This window comes from Lupinus angustifolius, chromosome LG05 (genome assembly GCF_001865875.1).
Source record: "Lupinus angustifolius cultivar Tanjil chromosome LG05, LupAngTanjil_v1.0, whole genome shotgun sequence".
NCBI lineage: Eukaryota > Viridiplantae > Streptophyta > Magnoliopsida > Fabales > Fabaceae > Lupinus > Lupinus angustifolius.
In genome coordinates this window covers 11,392,002-11,402,806 of record NC_032013.1, presented here as the reverse complement: position 1 = coordinate 11,402,806, position 10,805 = coordinate 11,392,002, and the positions used below count along the sequence as shown (strand labels likewise).

At 31.3% G+C, this 10,805-nt stretch overlaps 1 long non-coding RNA gene across 1 annotated transcript in view; it reads left to right on the top strand.

Annotated features, from left to right (window-relative positions):
- Positions 1 to 6,881, top strand: part of LOC109347176 — a 10,698-nt gene extending 3,817 nt beyond the window's left edge. Inside the window, exons 2-3 of the long non-coding RNA XR_002107570.1 lie at positions 6,335 to 6,431; positions 6,594 to 6,881. This is a non-coding gene — a long non-coding RNA (uncharacterized LOC109347176). The remainder of the gene's footprint in view (positions 1 to 6,334; positions 6,432 to 6,593) is intronic.

Genomic DNA, 10,805 nt, shown 5'->3' with positions numbered 1-10,805 from the left:
GTTTATTGGCCAAATATTTTGTAGTAGAATCTAAAGGACATGTATGTAAACAGATAATATCAATTGACCATAAACAAACAAAATGAAAAATTTAGAAATCTATACAAAATATTTTTGAAAGTCATAATCAATTTATGTACTCATTCATAGTTATGTATTTCACCCAGCCTTAAAAAAAAAATTACAAATTGTTTGTGTAAAAAATTAGATTTCCATACATGTTTCAAGGCATTAAATGTAAGTAATTTTTATTATTTTTTATGGTCCTTGATAATTATTTATTGTTTTTTATTTACTCATAATAATATTTAACATTAAGTCAAAAATTCAAATAAAAAGTTTAACATTATTGGAAGAGTACTACAGCTTCAAAACCAAGCAATATTATATATATATATATATATATATATTTATTTATTTGATGGCTATTATTTTAGAATAAATATTTGACTATTAACAGCACCATATTTATTTTTAGATGAGTTAGATGACAAATTTTAAAGATAAAAAATAAATTTTAATTTGTTGAAAATATAAAGTATTAATTAATATAAATTCATCTTTTGTTTCTATTATAGAATGTATCTTTTTTTTTTAAATAAGGTATTACATCATCTTATAGATAAGAAACTAATATAGTTCAAAGTGAGTAAAAATATCAATACTAATATCATTCAGAATGAGTAAAAATATTAACATGGGACAATTTTTTTACCTTCACATATATTTTGTACTTTCATGTTTTTTATTTTACACAAAAATATCAATACTGCAGAACATGTGAAGAATTCTTCCTTTTATTAATTATTAAATTACATATATTATATTTAATTAATTGTAGTAATCCTTATATTATTATGCTATCATATTTGAGAGGTAGAATTAAAATTAGGTCTGCCCTTAGTGTAAAAAATATGAGATCCATTGAGAATGTGCCTAATAATTAAAAATATATAGTAGGCTCATGTCTGACAACAGTAACAATAACAAATAAGTAAGAAAAAGAAAATATATTTTGTTTTTTTTATGCAAGGGTGAAACACACCCAGAAATATATTAGAAAACCGGATTACAAAGAGCCATTATAAATCCTCAAACCTATAGTTAGGAAGGAGCAACTTGTTTCTATGAAAATCAGGCAAAATAAAATTAGGTGGAGCAGTCCACCAAGAATCACACCTAGAAATGACATTATAATTGGCTAACTTATCAGCATAAACATTACCTTCCTGATATATATGAGATATTTTGATTTGCATAGACAACATAGTTCTCCTACACTTTAGCATTAGGTTACTTAGCTTCCAAGGAACAGCCATGTTACCCCTGAAGATCTCCACCACCCAAGTTGAGTCACACTCAAGCCACACGAGAAACCAACCGTTAGAGAAGGCAATTTGGATAGCCAAGATTGCAGCAAGGACTTCAGCATAAAGAGAGTCTTGAATACTGAAGTAAGAGGCAAAGCAACCCAAGAAACTACCACTGTTGTCTCTAAAAATAGCACCTCCCCCAGCGTGCCCAGGAAAGCCCTTAGCAGCCCCATCGGAGTTAATTATTACCCAACCAGGAGAAGGGAGGTTCCAGTTAACTTCAAAGATTGTAGGAGCCTTGTTGTAATGACAAGTCACATTGAAAGCCTTCAGGATTGAGAACTCAGGCATGGACGACCTAACACAAAGCTTAGAGAACTTCCCTGTAAAGGAAGTGTCATTTTTTATTTTTGTCGTTGCCTGGGCAATGGAGGTTGATAAATTCTCAAATCTGGCTTTATTCCTGCAATACCAGATGACAGAGATTGAGTTAATAATGCTAGCCCTCATGACCAGATTCACTTGAGGGCTCCACCTTTTAGAGATGTTCATCAAGCTTTGAATGGAACCATTATCTAATCTAAAGCCAAGTTGGCTACTCAACTAGTTCCAGATATCAATTGCAAAACTGCACTGAAAGAACAAATGATTAGATGTCTCTTCACTAGACCAACACAAATTGCAAATGGATCCCATAGTCATGCCTCTAGCTTGCAAATTCTCATCAGTAGGCAATCTGTTATTGTAAAGCCTCCAAGTAAGGAAGGATTTTGAGGGAGGAATTGATATTGACCAAACCTGCTTGCACCAATTGTGCTGAGGTTGGGCAAGTTTGGTGAAAAGATAAGCCTCTTTCATACTAAGAGATCCATCTGTGGAATGTAACCAAGCCAGTTTGTCATCCGTAGAGGCATTAGGAATAGTAGTGTTCACAATTTGCTGACACACTGCAGGGTGAAGCCTAGCCAACCAAGCAGGAATGATCCAAGATGAATCCTGCATGAAATCAGCAACTCTGGCTTGGAGAACAAAGGAGAATGGATCAGGAATTGCAAGGAGATCAGCTAGAGGGGAACCCAGCAATTGTCCAACCAATAGTTGATGCTATTTCCATTTCCCAATAACCAGATTGAATTGTCCTTGATCAATTGCCAATGTTTTTTGATACCAGGCCAAACAGAGGACTTTGTGTAAGTGGTCCTTTTAGAGTATCTCTTCCTATAAAAGGTTGCCCATTCCTTAGAGGAGGATCTCATGTCCCAAGCAAGTTTGAGAATTGCAGCTTGATTCATGGCTGAAATAGATCTTATGCCAAGACCACCCTCTGTGACAGGGCAACAAACCTTATGTCAGGCAACAGTAACAAGCTTTTTAACATGAGTGTCCCCAGACCAGATGAAATTCCTTATGCAATTATCCATCTTTTTGAGTAAATTGACAGGCCAATTATAAACATGAAAGCTATAAACTAACATGCTATGAATGATGGATTTAACAAGCTCAACTCTACCCATAATTGAGAGGCAAGATCCCTTCCAATTGGGCAACTTGTTAACAATCCTATCAGCAATTGGTTGCAAATGAATAGCTTTTGGCTTACCCTTGAATAAGGGGACACCAAGATAGTTGAAGGGCAATTGGCCAGCTCCAAAACCCAACCAGTTGGTGAGATTGGTAATTTTCCTAGCATTGGCTTGAATGGAATAGAACTTGCACTTGCTAAGGTTTAGACATTGACCAGAAACATTAGCATAGTCAATGAACAAATCCTTGATTGCAGATAACTCCCTTTTGATCCCTTTACATAAAATCAGGATGTCATCAGCATAAAGAACATGACTAGGGGTGACAATCCTTGGGCCAGAGATTGAGCTAATTTTCCCACTTTCCAGCAGCTTAGTTAAGCCTCTGCTGATCACATCCTCAGCCAAACAAAACAGAAGGGGGGACAAAGGATCACCTTGCCTAACCCCTCTCTTGCAACTAAAAAAGCCCACCAGATGACCATTAACATAGATGGATAACTTAGTAGACTTCAGGATGACCCCTACCCAATTGGTGAAGGAATTCGAAAAACCAAAGGCCTTGAAGTGTCCAATAGAAACCTCCAATCAATAGTATCAAAAGCCTTCTTGATATCCAACTTTAAAGCAAGATTACCACCAAAGGTCTTGTGGTCAAGGAGATTAATTGCTTCAGAGGCAATACAAATGCAGTCCTGGATATGTCTATCTTTGATGAAGCTCCTCTACTGGTTGGAGATAATTTTTGGAGCAATAAGAGCCAACCTATCAACCAAGACTTTAGTAATGATCTTGAATTGGAAGTTTGCTAAGGAAATTGGCCTAAAGTCCTCAATTCTGTCAGCACCAGAGAACTTAGGGATTAGGACAATATTGTTAGAGTTAAGATTGGGAAGGATCCATCCCTGAGTGAAAAACTGAATAACATATTGACACACATCATGACCAATGATATCCCAAAATTCCTGGAAAAAACACCCACCAAACCCATCAGGGCCAGGTGCCCCCTCACCATTCATGGCAAATACAGCAGATCTGATCTCATCATTCAGAGGGATTGAGGATAGCATAATGTTGTCATCATCATAAACCAGCTGAGGAATAACCTGGTTAATGAGACTACTGGGGAGAATATCATTGTTAGAGGCATACAATTTGGTGAAGTAATCTAACACATGCTCCTCAATTTCATGTTGATCAAGCAGAGTGGTATCCTCCTATCTAAGCATTGACATAGACTTAGTAGCAAACCTGATTTTGGCAATTTTATGAAAGTAGCTAGTGTTCCTATCCCCACTGATCTTCCAATTCAATCTAGACTTCTCTTTCCAAAACTCCTCTTTAGAATTCAAGGCCACCAACAAGTCCTTTTGAGCCTGCTCCTCTTGAGCCAAAAGGAGATCAGATTGGCCCTCACCTGAGAGCTTCTTCTGGATAAACTCAACAGAAGTTAAAGTATTCTTAACCCTTAAATGAATGTTGCCAAAGACCTCTTTATTCCAGGTTTTCAAAATAGTCTTAAGACCCTTGAGCTTATTAGAAAGAACATACATAGGACATCCCACTACAGTGTTAGACCAGTGAGACTCAACCACCCTCCTTAGACCTTGATGTTGAAGCCACATCTTATTAGAAAAAGAAAATATATTATATGTTCTCATTTTATGACAATTTTCATAGGTGAATTTTCATTGTTGAAATATATTATATGTTCTCATTTTATGTACTTATTTTTTGAACATGATTTGCTTTAATATCTTATTTTCGTTTAAGCTTTGACATATAAGTTTCACATATTTTTTTATAATAAAGGAAGTCTCCCACTTTTTCTTTGTGGATGGCCTATAAAATATCAAGACTAGCCCTAAGTATTCAACACTAATATTTGATAGTGCATTATATATATAGATAAATAAATAGATATTCTGTGAGATCTTACGTAATTATATCAACTTCTTATTATAATTAATTTTTGACTATTTAAAGCAAGACATTTATCATAGAATAAGTGAGATAGGAAATTAAATTTCCATGTGATGAAAATGTAAGCTATTGGTTGAATTTAGTGTGACTGCCTATACTTTGCACAAGAATATAAAGGATGGGTAATTAAATAAAATTAATTGACAATAAATAAAACTATGCATGTAATAAACTAAAAAAAAAATATTTTTCAACGTCAAAATCAATTCATATACTCACCAGCAATACACAATTTACAAATTCCTTGTCTGAAAAAGTTGAACTATCATATATGATACTACAACATTAAATGTAAGTATTTTTATTGTGGTTTTGTCATTATTTTTTATTTTTTGTTTACTTATAATAATATTTTTGTATTATGTCCAAAATTCGTAGAAGACGTTTTATATTAATGAAAATTTAATCTACCCAAAAAAAATGTAATAATATCTTTTGGAATAAGTAATTATCCCTTCAAATAAGAGTTGTTTATAAGTATTCATATGTCTACCTATGCATGTGTGACAAATGTGTCATACATGACGCATAAATAACGGGACCAATTATTTTACCTAAATAGATAATTATTCTTTTTACACAAAAAATCTCACTACTAAAGAACATGTGTACTATTACCTTTATTAATTATTTTGAATTATTGCCTTACGAAGTATGAATTTATTATGAATGTGAGTAATAGTTTAAAAACATATTGTGCTAAATAATTTCCATGTGAAATGTGACTAAAAATAAAAGATCATACAAAATATTAGATTTATTAAGAATGTAACTAAAAAATAAACATAAAATATTATACTCAAGTTTGCAACAAATAACAAATATTAAATGAGCAAGAAAAAATGTATTACATTTTCTCATGATTTTCATGAGACTTTTTTAGTTGAAATATTATTGCAAATTATTTTACATAATTAAATTCTTTTTATGATGAATGAATAGTTGTTTTTGTTGTCATCGTGACTTATTTTGAACTCTCATTTTCCTTTAAATTCCGACATTTAAATTTAACATATTTTCTTATGATAAATAATGTCTATTATTTTACTATGTGAATGGCCTATAAAATGTCACGACGGACCCTAAATATTAAACATAAGAATTTCATATTGTACGATACACAAGGATCAATTGAAATATTACATCAATATCTTAACTTCTTGTAATAATTAGTCTTTGACTATTCAAAGCAATGCATTTATTCTAGAATAAATGAGATGTAATTTTTCTAATATTGAAAGAGAAAAATATGTATAGACTAATAGTGTATGCGTTTTATATATTGTCACTGTCATTTCGTCATCCACTATTCATATTTAATCATCATTGACTCTTCAAAGAATGTAACTCAAATGAATTGTGGATAATGTAGTGATTTATATAAATCTTTACACTAACAATACATAGATATTATACGCATATTGAAAATATAAGCTATTGAAGGACCTAATTCATCTTTTGGAAGTTGTAATACTCTCGAGGGGCTCACAATGATTTGAGACATCCATTCAAAAGTTCTTATTTGATCAAGTTTCAAGTGTGGACAATTACTTAAGTATGAGGATGTCAATTATTAAACTGGCTTTTGTATTGGTTTTCATCTTTGCAACAGGTTAGAAATTTTGTTTTACGCGACCCTAATCGTGTCTCTTGTTCAAATGTATGGATCCAATTCTATATCCTATATTATTTTCACTATACTCTAATTATTCATCCAAATTTACTTGCAATGTATAATATGAATTTTGTTCATGTATTATTTATGTGAATACAGATATGTGTAAAGAATCATATGCGTGGGGTCGCATTGAGCATTTTCCTTGTAGCGCAGACATATGGTGTCAAACACTTTATGGTCCTGGTTGCAAATGTATTCGCACATATTGTTGTCCGCCACTGCCATTTGATAAACTTCGGATCCAAGCATCACAAGAATGAATATCAAAAGTGTGTGTTGGAATAATAAAATGTTGATAAGGATTGATTATATCTTATTATCATGTAATATCAAAGCTTATAAAGTCATGTTAAATAAAACTTAAGATTTAAACATTTTCCATAATCATGATCTTATATACATAAGATTACATATTATCATAGTTTAGATGATATGTGATGGTACGCAGTCTAATTCAAATTGAGACAGAGGCAAGTACTTCCCTTTTGAATCAGGTAGATTCATGTTGAATTTGAGAAATATTTACAATTCGAAAAGAGTAAAAACACATTCCTTATCTAAGATTCAAATTTATTTCTCAACAAAATAATTATTTTTTTTATCAAACCTCTCTTTTTTTCTCATATTTTAATATTGGATTTTCCTATATAGTAAAATATTTGAACTCATATTATCACAAATATCAAAATATGTAAATATATATAAGCTTATGAAAATGATGAATAAAATTTTTACGTTAAACATTTTATAATCTTTGTGAAAAATGTTAATCTCAAATGTAATTACAAAACGTTTTTGACTACAAATAATAATTTCCATTGACCATACCAAACATAATATACATGGTTAATATTTGACATGTAAAATCAATTGAAATTAAAATTAATATGTGCAACTTAATACTAAGATCTAAGTAAATATATTGAAATTATTAATTTTTTTAATTATTAAAGAGAAACCAAAATAGGTTGACAAAAATTAAAATTGCCTCCAAACTAGCTTCCAACATATTGTTGTTGTGCAAGCCAAGAAGGTACTACTATCGGGATATTATGCAGCTATATGTCAAATACGAAAGTAAACTATTTTTGATCTCCCTAAAGTTGTATGACTTGGCCCAACTTCGGGTCTTGAATAATAGTATCAATACAGCTAGAGGTGTCAAAATGGGCATGGCCAGTCCAGCCAGCCCACCAAAAACCCACAAATTTATAGGATTTGGATATCATTTTAGGTACTTTTTGTTAAATTCGGGCTTTCTAGCTCGAACTGGTCGGACTATATTAAAACCGAGCTCGGGTTGGTCTTACTCGGGAGGGTTTGGGCTACTCGCTTTCCCTTATTTTTTAATATTTTCGGGACCTTTGGCTTGGTATTAAGCCTTAGGTAAAAATTATATTATAAAATAACTTATAATAAAAAATCAGTTCCCTCTTACGCATGCTTAAGATCAATAATGTCTAAAGTAAATTTAAAAAACATATATGTATTGATTAAAGTATATAAGAATATATGCATTAATAGGTTGGTATATTTGAAACAAAGATATCATCATATATATCAAAAGGGGAGTTGATATAACAAAAGTTGATTGAAATGACATGTGTTATGATAAATATTGTATGAACTTTGAATAGAAAATAGAGTGATGTCTATAATATAAATATTTATAAATTACAATAATGTTTTTAAAGTTAAGTATTATATTATTTTTCCTATATTCCATAATATCTTTTGAAACCACAATAACAAAATAGTATATCAAATCAATTGAGAATACATTAAACCATGTAGATTCCACTTTTCATTTCTTAATTGTGTATTTAATTATATTTAACTTCTACAACAAAAATATAATAAAGAAAATAGTTTTTTTACAACTAAACTAAAATACAACATAATTTTTTACCATTGAGAACTCCACACAAGCAAATTTAACATAATAGTTCACAACAAAAGTATTGATAAATAGCATACAAAAGATCATCATATAGAAATTAAAGAATAACGATCATATATTACGATGGTTATTATACTTTGACATATAAAGTTCATTCTAAACTTGTGTCTATATTACCATTACTATAATATATATATATATATATATATATTAAATAGATTAAAAAAATTTAAATAAATATTTTTTAGTATTGTCCGTGCCCGGACGCCACAACCCGCAACCCGCTTAGGGAAGGTTTCGACTATAACTTGATATGGATAAATTGTATCTATTCTTTTTAGCCTGAACCTGAGGTGAGCTAGGTCGAACCCGTTCGGGTAGTCTATTTTGACACCTCCACATATCACATATGTTCTTTTGTCTTGAAAGGATGGATCCGAATTGTGGTAACTTGATCAAAATCATCTATTATAGCCTCAGAAGTGCTTGAACCCATTGGGGTAATTACGTGGAATGGTTCTCATACGATCAAGCCAATATGTGAGAGATATATAGAATATCAAAGAATAATAAGTAAGAGATAAAGTGAAAGAGTTAATAAGTATGTGTATATCATGTGAGTTCCATTGTAGATGAGGTTGATTTGATCGATCAAATGGTATGTTGGGTCTATCCTGGACAAACGAAGATTGTTTTTCCAATGTCAGGTAGCTTTGGAAGATCTATACTTGCTGGACAGTTGTCTTTTGCTCATATTGACATGTATCACTATGTCATTAGTCTATCTTGTCTGATTTTGAGAGATACAATCACTACGCCAGAATATCAAAACTACAACACTTAAAATTGTCATTTAACAACGTTTTTGAGACACTTTCTATTGAGCACAATAGTACACAAGGTTATATTTAACATTATTTTTTGAAGCGTTGTAGAAAGTAGACATTTAGCAGCGCTCACTGAAGCAAGCGTTGTTAAATGTCTACTTTCTAAATAAGACAATATATCTTCCAAACATTCTATCCAATATATGACAAGCATGTCCAACTCCACCATATTTACAAGATTTATTAAATCACCAACGACTTCAGCTACATTCAACCTTATCATATTCCAATATTATAAAATAACATGTGAATAATGAGATCTTATGCAAATTGTTCATTCTTTTTCCTCCAATGTGCAAGTCCTTACTTGGTGTTCATGTGTTCCTCAATGATTATTGCAAGCTGCAAATACAAATAAAAAATGGCATCTCTAAACAAATTGCAAAAGTTATAAAAAATAAAAAATTAACAGCAATTGAGAAAGAACATTTACCATTATACTCAAACTATGTTTTCTAAACTAGTGAACTACAGCAAAAAACCTAGAACACCATAGTTGCATAACTTTACCACAAATAAAGATCACACTGTTAGTGAAATGTTTCCACCAAATTGATCATAAATAAATTAATTATTTAAAAATCTAACGATTCAAATGCATCAAAGACTTTTTATTTATGGTGTATATGCAAGTATCAAGATTGAATCAAAAAGAAATAAATGAGGTAAAATAAGATAGTGATTTACCTTAGGCTGGAAGAGAAAAACCAAAAACCAAAAACCGATAACTTGCTTGAAGAGAGAAACTAAAAACAAAAAGAGGAAAAAATGTAACTCATGGAGAAGAAGAAAAGTAAGAGAAATAATAAACTGAGTGAAATGTGTATTATTGTGTGAGGTTTTGTTTCCGAATTTTAAAAGATTCTCGCTCACTAAAACAAGCATTTATCAATGTTCACTGAAGAAGTGATGTTAAATATATGAATGAATGTATGATCTTTAACAACGCTTATTGAAGAAGTGTTGTTAAATATATGAAGTATGACTTTTAACATCACTTTCTTCCATAAGCATTGTTAAAGATAACACTTTTAACAATACAGCGCTCACTGAAGAAGTGATGTTAGATATATGAATGTATGATCTTTAACAGTGTTTGCTTCAATAAGCATTCTTAAATATAACACTTTTAACTGCGCTCACTGAAGAAGTATTGTTAAATATATGAAGTATGACATTTAACAGCGTTTTCAGCCACCTAAAAATCAGTGTTGCAATGCTTTAGTTGAATCTAAGTTAATGAAATTTTTTATCAATCTCAACCTTTTCTTACTTGGTCTCTAAGGAAATGATACTTAGTATCAATGTGTTTATTCCTACCATGGGATACTAGATTTTTGGCCAAGTCTATTGTTGATTTACTATCAACCAGCAGTTCTATGTTCTCTACATTAAGTATATTCATTTGACAAAGCAAAGATTATAGCCAAAATGCTTGGCATGCAGTTGAGGATGCTGCAATATATTCTACTTCACAAGTTGATAAGGCCACAACTGACTGCTTCTTTGAGCTCCAAGTTA